The 14,921-nt window shown below is 33.1% G+C and overlaps 1 long non-coding RNA gene across 2 annotated transcripts in view; it reads left to right on the top strand.

Moving 5' to 3' along the window:
• Nucleotides 1–14,921, top strand: part of LOC140696108 (uncharacterized) — a 375,098-nt gene that overhangs the window by 294,301 nt on the left and 65,876 nt on the right. The window contains exon 4 of one of the 2 annotated variants that reach the window (XR_012072137.1): nucleotides 11,407–11,608. The exons of the other annotated variant lie outside the window; for it this stretch is intronic. This is a non-coding gene — a long non-coding RNA (uncharacterized lncRNA). Of the gene's footprint in view, nucleotides 1–11,406; nucleotides 11,609–14,921 lie in introns of those variants that run through there. 2 annotated transcript variants of the gene reach the window in all.

Raw genomic sequence — 14,921 nt, 5'->3', positions numbered from 1 at the left:
AACCCACACACTTAAGGTCAATTAACCTATGACAAAGGAGACAAGAATATTCAATAGATCCTCAATTAGTGGTGCTGGCAAAACTGGACAGCTACATGGGGAAAATGAAATTAGAACAGTCTTTAATACCATATACAAAAATAAACTCAATATGGATTAAAGACTTAAATGTAAGATTGTATGCTTAAAAACTCCTAAAGGAAAACATAGGCAGAATATTCTTTGACATAAATGTCAGAAATATCTCCTGTCTCCTAGAGTAATACAAATAAAAGCAAAAATATATAAATGGGACCTAATTAAACATAAAAGATTTTGCACAGCAAAGGAAACCATAAACAAAAAGGACAGTCTACAGAATGGGAGAAAATACTTGCAAACAATGCAAACCACAAGGGATTAATTTCCAAAATATACAAATACTCATCCAGCTCTATATCAAAAAACCAAACAACACAATCAAAAATGGGCAGAAGATCCACACAGATAGTTCTCCAAAAAAGGCATACAGATGCTAATGTTTACAGAAATGCAAATCAAAACTACAATGAGGTATCACCTTACATGAGTCAGAATGGCCATCATCAAAAAGGGCAAATAATAAATGCTGGAGAGGGTCTGGATAAAAGGGAATCCTCCTACCGTATTGGTGGGAATGTAAATTGGAGAACAGGAAGGAAGTTTTTAAGGAAGTTCCTTAAAAAACTAAAAATAGAGTTACATATGATCCACCAATCCCACTCCTGGGCATATATCTGGAAAAGACTGAAATTAATTTGAAAAAATGCATGCACCCCCAGCGTTCACAGCAGAACTATTTGCAAGACATGGAAGCAACCTAAATGTCCATGGACAGATGAATGGATAAAGAACATGTGGTGTGTGTGTATATATTATAGATAATGGAATATTACTCAGCCATATAAAAGAATGAAATAATGCTACTTGCAGCCACATGGATGGACCTAGTGATTATCATACTAAGTGAAGTAATTCAGAGAAAGACTTACCACTTATATGTGGAATCTAAAAAAAAGATACAAATGAACTTATTGACAAAACAAATGGACTCACAGACATAGAAAAGAAACTGATGGTTACCAAAGGGGAAAGGGAGGGATAAATTAGGAATTTGAGATTAGCATATACAAACTACTATATATAAAATGGATAAACTATAAGGTCCTACTGTATAGCACAGGGAACTATATTCAATATCTTGTAATAAATTATAATGGAAAAGAAAAATATTAAAAACAAATTTGCAGTAAAACAAATTAAAGTTCACTAAAAACCTTAAGAGATATCTCACCAAAGAAGATATAAGATGGCCAATAAGCATATGAAAAGATGCTTCACCTCATATATCATCAAGGAAATGCAAATTAAAACAACAACGTGATAGTACTTTATCTATTACAATGGCCAAAATCTAGCATACTGACAACACAAAATACTGGCAATGCTGTGGAACAACAGGAACTCTCATTCATTGCTACTGGTAATGCAAATGGAACAGCCATTTTCGATCTTACTTTAGCAGTTTCTTATAAAACTAAACCTACATTTATCATATGATTCAGTAATCATACTCCTTGTTATTTATCCAAATTAGTCCAAACTCATGTCCATACAAAAACCTGCACATGGATGTTTACAGCAACTTTATTCGTAATTGCCATAACCTGGAAGCAACCAAGATGCCCTTCAATAGGTAAGTGGATAAACAAATTGTCATACATTCATACAATGGAATATTATTCAGCACTAAAAAACAATGAGTGATCTGGCCACAAAAATAGAGGGAGGAAACTTATAGGTATATTACTAAGTGAAAGAAGTCAATCTGAAAAGGCCTACGTATTGGATGATTTCAACTATATGATATTCTGGAAAAGGCAAAGCTGTGGAGAAAGTACAAAGATCAATGGTTGGTTGCCAGACGTTCAGGATAAGGAGAGCAGGAGTGATGAATCAGTGGAGCACCAGGAATTTCATAGGGCAGTGAAACTATTCTGTATGATACTGTAGTGGTAGATACATGGCATTATACATTGCTAAAACCCAAAAAGAACTGTACAATACAAAGAGTGGACCCTACTGTGAACTACTGACCATAGTTAATAATAATGTATCGCTGTTGGCTCATCACTTGTAACAAATGCACCAAATGAAGTGCAAGAGGTTAATAACTGAGAAAACAGGGAGAGGTAGGGTCAGAGGATATATGGACACTCTCTGTACTTTCCACTCGGTTGTTCTATGGACCCAAAACTGATCAAATAAACAAAGTATTAATTTTTTTAAAAGGGGAAAGTAGAAAAGGAGGGTGGAGGTGGGGGAGACAAAAATAAAACCCTTTCATTAACACTATTAATTTTGGCGTTTTCTTATAGGTGGGTTATAGAAATCAAGCTGCCTCCCTAGAAAGCATAACAAAAAGGCAGTGATCTTGGGAAATTGTCAGATTTCAGATAACATTAAGAGATAAAAAAATTTCTCAAGATTAGGAGAACTTGTATATGTAAATAATGGGACATTTTGGAACCAACAACTTGAAATGATGGAGGATTGTTGACTATGTGACCAAAAAGGACAGGAGGAAGAACTATAGAAAAATAAATGAATGGGAGCGGTAACCAGAACCTTGCATTTTGGCCTTAGCTTTTAGATTTTCAATAATAGACATCTGTTTCATGCCCAGAAGGCCACTACCCTAGGTTACACTGGAAATTTGGTTGGAAGACTTCTGCCACCTCTTGCACGAGCAGCACAATTTAGAGCTCGTCACAGGACTCTTAGCAGCAAAGGTAGTCAGTCATCAGGCCTTTGTAGTGTCTGCTTCTCATTTCGCATGGGATGTGGAGATAGAGTCAGATGTGGGTACTGATTACTTAAGTTGGGATGTCAGGGGTCTACATGGGTCACTGAGGGAGATTTAGGGATGGAGACATGAATTATGAATCACAGAATTGTAGCCCAAGGGGTTCCACTTGAATAGATAATCCCATACAAAGGTTTTCTGATCTGAAGAGGCTGCAGACTCACAGAAGGTGGTGGAATGGCAGTGATCTCAGGATTTTATACATTTTGCAGTTTGATCAAATATTTAATTTCTTTTACCATCCCTTTTAATCAGTCACAGATTATTTAAGTTTGAAGGAAAGTTGAAGGTTATTTAGTCCAAATCCTTCAATTTAAAGTGAGCAAACAGAGCCAAAAGAAGTTAAATGACATACCCAAATTCATAAATTTATTTAATAGAGAACATGACTCCAAGATTCTAAAAGCTAATTAGATCTTCATGTTCTTTCAAAACATGTGTCCCTTTAGTGGATGAGTTAGATCTTTACTATGAAATGTGATTTTATCAAATATTTTATTGTATAGCTGTCAAAGTATAACATACAAATCAGTCTATGAATCAATGTTATATATCAGGTGCTTAATTAAAACACAAAGATTACAGTAAAGTACCAAGCATGACTTCTGCACTGAGGATACTTCTTTTATATCAACCCCTTCCCTTCAATATGTATTTCTAAATTTCTTTCTCATTATTGTATAGTTCTGTTCAGTGAATAACTGATCCCCCCCTTATCAGTTTTACCATTTTCAGCTTGAGAGTTTCGTGTTTTGTTATTCACAGAGCCTTCATGCTGCTAATGCAAAGGAGCCTCTCATGCTGTATTATATATGTGCTGATTACCGTGTCAGCTTTTGTCTCTGAGCTGCATCTTTCAAAGGACTTTTTGAGAAGTTTGCTTGATAATTTAACTGTAATGGAATATGAGCACAAGTGGTAGAATGTCTGGGGATAGTGCAGACTGATAGAGTAATGAGTAAACCATTTACTTTCCAAAAATAAACAGTGTAATTTTGGTAACTATTTAGGCTTTGAGTCTTTGGAATGCACACCTCATATATATACACACATATCAAATACACATACACACGTAAAAATAAATGCATTCAGTCTAAAGCTAAATATATAGGAAATAACATTAGCTTTAAGGTAGATTAACTGAAATATAATCGGCAGAAGAAATGGTACAACAAACTCACTGTAATTTGCGCACAGTAGACCATATCTACTACGATGGCTTCAGTGAGTAAAATTTTGGAAAGATTACCAGAATAATTAGAAGAACTGGGATCATTTCCTTCCTTCTTAAAAAAAAAACAATCTTATTGGAAGATTTAGTAGCTCTCTCAAATATCTGAAGAACCAACAAATAAAGAAGAGAGAAGACTTACTTCTTAGAGTACAAAATCTAGAAACAAAACTAGTGGGTAGAAGTTACCAGTTATAGTCAATACAACATTGAATTTTCTTGGATATTGTTGTTTAACAATAGGGATTTCTTGGGAGGAAATCAGCTCTTTATGGCTCAAAATGTATGGGGGGTTAACTTTTAGCTGGAAATGTTCTCATTAAAAGGAGGTGTGATGGGAAGAGGATTATTTGTAGGGAGATCCTTTATAACTCAAGGATTTTGTGGTAAGCAATTATATGAGTCACTACTGTGTACAATTTTTATATATACAGATGACTGTATTTAAATTTACTCTTAGGTTCCTTTGCATTTCGTTAATAAACTAAATGATTTGTTTCTTCAGCCATGTTGAAGTTTCTGAATATCATGTTTAATAAGAATGACCTATATCTTTACAAATTTTGTGAACTAATCAGAGTAGAAATTAGCTGTTATTTCATTTTAAAGAGATCATTTTAATGGAGTTAATAACATACTACTAATATTTGTATCACAGCAACACAGAAATTAAGTCTAAAAGCGTAGCTACCAAAAATGCTATCATGAGATTTACTGTTAATTTTTATATGTATGTAAAAATATTTGCAGATTCAGAATTATTTAGGTCTTCTTAAAATTTAAATCACTTTTTATTTCTCCAGACTATTAAAAAAATTATAGACAAGGGACCTGATGCCTTCCCTGTGTATTGCATCAGGACAAATTTCTACTGGCAATTTAATAGCACTTAGTTGTTCATAGTAAAAAAACTGAGGGTAAGATGTAAAACTAATGTAGCTTTAATGAAGAAGTCTCATCTCATAATTATATTGATCAAGTTATAAATAGTATTTCTCCATTCTCTATAAAATATTTGCACATATTTTGAAACAAGCTTTATACATTTTCAGTAATGAGTAAGAGATCCAGAGCAAACCCAACGTTACATGGAATCTCCCAGAAAAGCCCAAGATTTTCTTTATGTGTATGAAAACTATTCTGTTAAATTAGAACACACATGAAAATACTACATTAATCAAAGTTTTAGAGTAGCTTCAAGAGTGACCTAATTTATTACAGTAGAAGAGCTCTTCAGTGGTTAAAACTGGCTTTGCTCCAAAATATGATAAATATCCAAAGAATCTCCTAAGATTTGGAAGTATGTGTATTTTCTAAAGTGCTAAACCTAGTCAAGATGCTTAGAAACATTAATGATTAAAGAGAAAATAGGTGTCAGGTGGGAGCATTATAAAAATGCAAGTCAACCTTACATTGTCACTTCAAGGGACAGAGTAGGGCAGTAGGACATAGTTGGAGACTACAGACTAAGGGTACTAATATAATAACAAGGGGTGGACCAGGACCTTGAGGCAAAAAAGAGAGAGAGAGAGGGGTTGTGCGATGGGGAATAAGAGAAAGTGGGTGGGGAGAAAAAGGGAAAGAAGAGGGGAAGGAAGGAAAAGAGAGGGAGAAAAGGAGGGAGGAAGAGGACATGACTGCGGGCAAGCATTTCTGTCTGAGCAATCCTAAAAAAAAAAAGTGTTGTGTTCATCGTAGGTTCACAAACCATGATTCACTCTGGCCAACTAGGGTATGAAAATGTAGCCCGGGATCTTGTACCTTATTTTTCACAAGTTTTTTTTTCATATTGTATCATATCATGAATGCTATCTGTGCTTAAAATACAGTGGTCAATGTGAAATATAGGGACATTGGCCCTATCTTCAGGAAAATTACAAACTATGAAGAAAGTATATACAGGGATGAATACAGGGAAGAACAAAAGAAAAGGGGACATAAATATAAATGGTCTAAGTCATCTCATTTCAAAGTACCTTCTAAAATACAATTATTATTTTTAATTCACCATATTTATTAACAAAATATATATGCTAATGCATGTTGTTTATCATTAGAAGACAAACTGTTTAACCTTAACATACTAGTGGTAATACAGCAGTTAACTTATTTTAAGTGCTAATTAAGAGACAGAAACATTATTTAATGCATAATTTCACGTCAGACTCACAGCAGTTCTATGGAAGGTAATAGTAACCCCTTTGTTCAAATGAGAAAATTTACGATTAAGGGTATTATACATTTATTCACCCTGCTGCAAAATGTTAGCAGCTAGTTTCAAATTAAGTGTGTTTATTCTAGTGCAGGCTGATAAGCACTGGGCATATGGGAAAGCTGTCTTGCCCATAATACAGCTAGAACCACCATACATTCTGGTTCTCATAGGACAGTCTACTTTACACCTGTCATCCCTGTGTAATTATAAATATAGCCACCTTTCACTTTCAAAATGTTCCAGATTAGGTAATAAATTATGTGATCATTCTAATCATACTCCATATTGCTAGAACTGACATATTTCTACCTCAGAATCCAAAATAGTGTGTAGATGTGTGTGCGCCCACACGTGTTCATATGTATCTGTGAATGAGTAGTTTGCTAAACTACAGTAGGGGATGAAAAATGACTATAGTATAGCAAGTTTTTCATAGATTTGATGTTCTATTCCTCATTTTCAAGAAATCTATTTAATAAAACCTGAAATAGAAAGTTGATAATTATGTGCTGAATCTGGATTGCAAGTATAATCAACTTGAGTAATTACAATAAAATTTAGTCATCTGTCTATAAAATATGTCCTTAATGGAATTCATGAACACTTTTTCACACTAGCTAAAATAATTTAATATTCATATGCTGGTCACATATGAAAAACATTCAGTAATAGTAGGCCTAATAAATATTGCTCACTCAGGAAAATTTTTTTTTAATTGAAGTATAGTGAGTTACAATGTGTCAATTTCTGATGTACAGCACAATGTCCCAGTCATGCATATACATACATATATTTGTTTTCATATTTTTTTCACTAAAGGGTTATTACAAGATATTGAATACAATTCTTTGTGCTATACAGAAGAAGTTTGAGGTTTTAAAATCTATTTTTATATATAGTGGCTGACATTTGCAAATCTCAAACTCCCAAATTTATCCCTTCCCATACCTAGGAAATAATTTTTATTCTCTAAATTTTGATACTCCAATGTCAGGTGATTTAAAATGTTTTTTTAAATTTTTTCCTCTTGATATATGATTTTATCAATAGAATGATAAACATATAAGTTGAAAGTGACTTAATTCACTGTATAGAATCAACTTTATAAAAAGTACAAGACCAGCAATCTAAGTATTTGTACATAAATATTAAATAAAAATACACAAATATATATATATGCTTAACAGATTATAAAACTATAGTATACATAATTTTATTAAAGTCTATTGCATACATACTTTACCATATTTATATATTTCCTATATCAGCATTTCATATATTACTGCTATAACATGGAATGAGGGAGACTAACATTTATTGAGCATTTATTAAGTACAGGGCATTATTCTGAGCCCATTGTATTTATTTCATCATCTTATCATCATAATAACCCTATAGTTGTGAGGCACTGTTATTGTTATACTCATGATCTTAGGGTTGGGAAACTGAGCCACTCCTCAAAATTACGCCACTATTAAGTAGTACGGCCAGCAATCAAATCTGAGCAATTTGTTCACAGTAACTTCCCTTCAAAGTTCACACATGCAAAACTAAAATCCATGTACATATCTTTTAGTTTTAAAACTAATGTTGGTTAACTTCTTATTTTCCCATAGTTTTCCTAAAGAAAAATGGTTTTCCCCCTTCTTTCTCTCCAGCAAACTGTTGGTTTCATATTCTCTGATCTGTTCTGTGACGCACTCTGGTCTGTACTGTGTAAACTTAGTAGTCATGAGTGTAATCAACACCTCCTTTTAGGATTGGTACACTAATTGAAGAGGATTTTTAGTTTGTTTTCTGTGATGTTTGCTTAAGGTTCACATAAAATTTCACCATCAACATTTATTTGCTCTTTGTCTTTTGTTTTACTTATTTTATAGTCATGTATCTGAAAATATTAGATTCCAGGCAGTTTGGGTCATTTAAACATGTCTGTTCTGTAAATATTCTGTTGTACCCATTTGGAAAAAGATTTGCCTCCCTCCTATGTGAGAAGAATATAGAAGGGACTTGGTTTATAAACTTCCTTGCTGGGATGCTGTAAAACTTTGAGAACTGTCTTTAAAAATACCTTGCTCCATTCCTCAGAAATAAATTATCTCCTGTGACTTACTGCAACATGTTATCAAACATTTCCTGTGGTTACCATTAGCCTGGACATTGTAACTTAACAGTTTAAGGCGTTATATGTGTTTGCATGTGGGCGTGTGTATGTGTGTGAGTTATGCAGAAGCAGTTATTGATCTATTTAATTTATAACAATAAAAGTTTACTCAAAATGGAGCATTATAATATGCAAAAGGATAAAGTTTCAAAAACAAAACACAGGGGAAAATATGTGACCTTGAGGGATGTGATGAATTTTTAGATACAGTAGTCAAACATGATCCATGGATAAAAAACCAACAAGTTGGACTTTATAAAAATTTTTTAAAAAAAGAGAGAAAATATTTTTAAAATATATATCTGATAAGGGAGATGTATCTAACATGCACAAAGAACTTGTAAAACACAAGGAAAAAACCTAAAAAACGGGCAAAATGTTTTAAAAGACATATCACCAAGAAAATATACAAATGGAAAATAAACAAGTGAAAACATGCTAAACATCATTTGCCAACAGGGAAATGGAAACATAAAAAAATACCACTGCACAGTATTAATAGGTTATTATAATGCCTGGAAATCTAAAAACAGACAATACAAATTTCTGGTGAAATACAGAGCAGCAGGAACTCACGTGCATTGCTGGTGGCAATACTAAAGGGTATAGTCACTTTGGAATACAGTTTGGTAGCTTCTTATAAAGCTAAACATAGCCTTACCATAATGCTTCTAGGCATTTTTCAACTGATTTAAAAACTATGTCCACAGTAACACATGCTTGCAAAGGTTTATACTAGTTTTATTTATAATCCCTAAAACCATGAAGAAATCAAGATATCTTTCAATAAAGTGACTGGATATGCAAATTGAAGGACATCCTTAAAAGGGAATACTATTCAGTAATAAAAAAGAATAAGCTATCAAGCAAAACAAAGCCATGAATGAATCTAAACTACATTTTGCTAAGTGAAAATAGCCAAACTAAAAATGCTACATACATTATCATACCATTTATATGAAATTCTGTAAAGGCAAAATTGTAGACAATATACAAACCAGTGGTTACCAGGGATTTGGGAGGGCAGTGAGAAGATTGACTAGATGACCCACAAAGGATCTTTTAAGGTGATGAAACTATCCTGCTTGATACTGGAATGCTGGATACATGACACTATGCATTTGTCAAGACCCATAGATCTTTACCACACAAAGAGGAAACCTTACTTTATGCCAATTAAGCAAGATCATTCTGGAAGTCCAAGAATTCCAGGATGGAATGGAAATTGTGCCAAAATAATCTAACTGTATTACAAATGTGTGAAACAATCTCAACAAAGAGGAAAGGGGGAAAATATAGTGACAAACAACTTTAGAAAGAGTGGGGATTGTACGACTTAAGGCAAAAATTTGCACAAAACCACCTCTATATTAATTGATAAAGTTTTTCCTTACAAGGGTAGAGGTTAACAATTTTAAAACCATAATATTTGTTTACTAGAATTGAACAATTAATTAAATGGCTGATGGAACACCAAAGCCAGGTTTCTAACTGTTGGAACAGATTACAGATAGTAAGAGAAGTCAGAATGGTCCATGTGCTAATGGTTTGGAGTTGGAGACATCAGCAAGAACTCGTGTTTAGCTTAATATAGATATGAATGGATGCATTATAAGTATTTATAGATTTGTGCCTAAGCATGGGTTAGTATACACACATATAATTGTTGCTTACTCAGCTGAGAAGTCCTGTAAGCAGTGACACGGCACTAGTAAAGAGTACAGCTAGAGCTCAGGTATTATTTTCTAATACCAGTCTCCAATTAAAAAAAAAAAAAGAGTCCTTGGAAAAATGGCTAATTCTAAATTCTACAACTAATGTAAGAAATATACAACATGGTCCTGAAGCACCAGAAAATAAGTACTCCACAAGACAGCAAAATGAAAAAACACAATGATTAGAATACATAAATAAGACAAGGGCATCAACAGAAAGAGCACCCAGTGGTCAAATCTGGAACAATTTGAGCAAAAAATTAATAGAATGTTGCATTATATTCCAAAGTATAAATAAATATTCATGAGTCTATACTAATACAAATATATATAATAGACTATATAAATGGAGGGGGGTACACGAAACTCCCATGCAGAAGAATGCCAAATTATTTAGATTTTTTTGCTCTTAAGGAGGTGGAGCCTAACTCTCCACTTAAGTGTGTGATGCATATGGTAAAATCTTTCCAAAGAATAGGGAAAGGGAAGAAAAGGAGTTACTTTACAGTAGAGAAATAAAGCAAACACTATCAGTCTGGTGATCAAGGTTGACATCAACAGTGGTAATTCATGTCCACAGTACACACCCTGGATAAGAGTTATTGCAAATGGCACTTTACCTCTGTTATCTTCCTCACAAAAAAACCCAAAGAAAATCCAGTCTAATCCTGAGAAAAATATCAGAATCCCAGTTGAGGGACATTCTATCTAGCCAGTACTCCTTAAAATGTCAAGGCCATCAAAAACAGTCAACAGGCACCTAAGGAGACTTGACTATTGAATGTAATATGTATTGAAGAAAATCTGAATACAGTATGGACTTTAGTTAACAATAATGTGTCAGTATGGTTGCCTTTATTATGATGAATGTACCATACTAATGTAAGATTTCAATAAGAAGTGAAATTGGGTGTGGGATATATGGAAACTCCCTATTCATATATGGATATATGGAAATCTTCACTGCTGCTTCCTAAATGTAAATCTATTCTAAAATAGAAAATTTATTATAAAAAAATTTTCAAAGATACCCAAGAATGGTTGATGATGAGAAACGAATTGAAAGAACAAGGGTTTAAAAATTCACATGAAAGTTAGTAGACAGAACTATTTTAGACAAAGATGACTATTGTTTGATTTACAGCATGTTGGATGTGCAAATGACTATCATTTAATCATAGTTCCCATTTCATATAGGTTTATGAAGAAACTGAGCCCATGAGAGATAAAGGGGCTTGCTCAAGATGATACTTTTATATTAATTCTGGAATCTACACAGAAATTGAATTCCTGAAAATGAGACTGTTACTCTTCACTTTTCTAAAACTCTCTAGTCTAAGGATTGTTATAATTCTTTTATTTTTTTCTGACTTTAACATTTACCTGAGATTTACTTTTTTATTTTGTAAAATGTATTTAAGGAAATAAATTCTTAAGAAACTATTTTAAATCTATATAATAGTAATTTTGAAGTACAAAAAAAGAATATCTCCTATATTATTCCTTTGTTAACTTCTACTTCTATGTGTGACAAAATGTCATTCTGTAATTGTATATTTGCATAAGAAATTTATTTCATAAATGATTCTTTCTTATATATTTGGAACTGTTGAGGTCTTTGAAATAACATTTTCACCATTATTCAAATAAATTAATTTCCATAAATAAAGGATCTGTTTGTATAAAAAATTTTAACCAAAAAAAAAAAATCAACAGCAATCTTAGAGCTCTGTAAGACTTCCAAAATATTCTCAAGTAACAGAGTTTTATGACATTTCCAGAAATCCTGTTCTGTGATTTCAAATCAGAAAGGGAGTATTTTGAATCTAGTAATAAAAAGAATAGATGAAGAGAAAATCCATTCCCCTTTCCTCATCTGAGACCTGGGATCTCCATAACTGCTGCTTCATTTTGGAAAAGGCTTTAACAGTGGAGTCATCCTTTCCTAGATGTTTCACAGGGGAAAGATAATCTTTGATTAAGCAGTTTATCACTGTAATACTTGCATATGTGTAAGCACAGGGAAGCAAAGAACTTCATTTTTTTTTTAATGGTAGAGTCACTATATGTTTCCAAGTCTAAGATAAACAATTGATACTGAGAACTGAAACAATTCTTCTAGGAACTGAGAACAGTTGGTCTGCTTTTCTGTCTTTTCCTAGCATTTGCACATAAAAAGTCCTATTAGGAGAGTTTGCACAAACTCAATAGGGAGTTCCCCTACTGGACAGAGTTGTACATGAAGTCTCCTCCCAGGTGTGTGGCCCTCCTCTTATCATAGTTACCTCTTTATATACAGTTACCTTTGCCTCACACACTGAGCAGTCACTTAATTTGAAGCCAGGAAACCAATCTGACTTCCTTCCCACTCTCAGTATGAGGCACTGGAGCTTACCCGGAGAAGAACATGGAGTTGCAGGTACTTTTAAGTTTCCATGGCATTTCTATGGTGAGATGTGATAAAGTAATGACAGATAATTTCATTTTGATGTGCAACAGATGCATGTACATTAATCTAATAGCACATAATTAAATCCTTAATATTGTAGATAATGAGTGTTGTATGTATAAGGCAAAAATAGAATTCATTTTAAAGGGGTTTTAAGTTTTGTAATTTTATGATCATGAAAATAGCTTTTTTATGCAAACAGATTCTGAGTGCTGGCATGGTCTGTAATGGTATTTCATTAACCCTGTCACTGTTCCTGCAATTTCTAGCTGAGAGAAACCATTGCATATTCCTAGCAGGTCTGCTCACTGACATGATATTAATGAATAGTGGCACCACATCCAGTTTGGAGGAGGACCAGCCACAAGGAAGTTATTTATGTAACTTATTATTCCAGGCTGCAAACCAAGAACCAGTGGCTCTTTAACAGCCAGAGCCAAGAATTAGTAGAGCAAGCAATGAATGTCTTATTCCTGACAAATCAATATAGTGAGGCTTTTCACTTCATTCCACTGGAGTAATTAAAACATTTGTATCCAAGGGGATCCACAGGACATGATGCATAGCAAAATTTTAGCCACCACCCACAACCATCTCTAAACAGCACTATAGCCAAGCATTTCCAGAAATTGCAGCCAAAAGGGCCAAGTGAAACATAAAGCAGTGCTCTTCATTAATTCATGCAGAGGGGCTCTGTAATGATGGCATATGTTTGGTGGTATATTTTCTAATTGAAATGAAGTAATACATAAAGTGTCCATAGGAGCAAGCAACCTAAGGTTTTATCTTATGTTCAGAGAACTGTTTTAGGTGGTACAGCTCATGAGGTCCGCAATTTGACTCAATGGGTTAAGTAAGTCTCTGTTGCTATTTTACTGCATTGTAATTACCCAAAGTAATAATGCGTGTAATTAAAAAATAAAATAATAGAGAGGCTTTTTTAATTAAAAGATCTTCTATTCCACTCTGTTCACCTCAAATCACTCCCCCTTAGATGAAAAAAAGAAACCAAATTTATTAGTTCATGTTTTCTGTTTTCCAGTATTTATTTTGATCTCCCTAAATCATATATGTATACAGGTCTTTATTGAGCTATTGAGTTTATAAATCACTGGTCTCCTACTGGGATAATTAAGAATTTAGCTTAATTATACTCCCCCCCACTTTCTCACCCTTATTCTCTCTCATGGACTATATACGCCCAGACATGAGGAGACTGTTCATGAAAACCTTTCTTCCGAAACAAGTCACCTAATACATGTTTATACGAGTCCTAAAATGTGCCCTCCTATAGGCTGTTTTGTTCATTAGCTTTTTTTGAGTAAGATAAAATTTTTGAGGGAAATACAGTAAGACCTCAGTTATCTGGAATGCTTAAGGAAGCCTGGCAGCAAGAGTAAAAACAAAAGGCAAAGAAATGTAAGAGTTAGTGACTCTCACTGTATATGACATCACAATAAATGTTAGATGTCTTAATAAATATATCTTTGGAACTCATTTTTCAAGGCAACGGTAAAATCATATTTTTGTTATGAAGAAAGTATTTCTTTATAATTACAAAATTTAAAAGAGATCATATTATTTGTTATTTCAATGATACCTGGAACATGGATTACTTTTCTAGCGACAACATTATATATGAATTTAAAAGGTGCTACATTTCAAGTAATTTAGATGATGGGCTCTGAAAACCTGTGCTAGATAATTTCAACAGTGGTTCTAATGGTGGCAAAGATAGTGATGTAGAAGATGCGAGTAAAGAGTTTAAATGAAATTGTTTCATAAAAGTTGAGAGTGAAGAAAAGTACATCTGTATTTATATATTACTTATGTAAATGATTTTAAATCTGTAGTTAAATATTGCAAGAAGTAGAATTTGACATATGCTCCTATAATTTTACTTGTAGTAAATCTGGCCAAATGGTTTTTTTTTTTTTAATTTTGAGAATTTCTCATTTTAAAAAATGGGGGATTACTTTCTATTTGGGTTCTCTCTCTCTCTATATATATATATATATGTATATATATGTGTATATATATATTCTCACAATTGTTACTCCTTCTATTGCTTGCTTGTTTGATATATTTATCTATTTATAATATATATTTAATCAATATATTAATTAGCCTGTTATTCTTCTCAAATATTTGTTGTCTCTCCCTAAAGAAGGATCAAAAACCCTCAGTCTTGTTAAAATAATGTATGTGAGAATGATGTGTCACTTCTGAAAATAAATTTTTAAGAACTACCAGCCTGATCCAG

This window comes from Vicugna pacos, chromosome 4, assembly GCF_048564905.1.
Source record: "Vicugna pacos chromosome 4, VicPac4, whole genome shotgun sequence".
NCBI lineage: Eukaryota > Metazoa > Chordata > Mammalia > Artiodactyla > Camelidae > Vicugna > Vicugna pacos.
The sequence above is the reverse complement of the archived record's forward strand: the minus strand, read 5'-3'. Positions and strand labels throughout refer to the sequence as shown.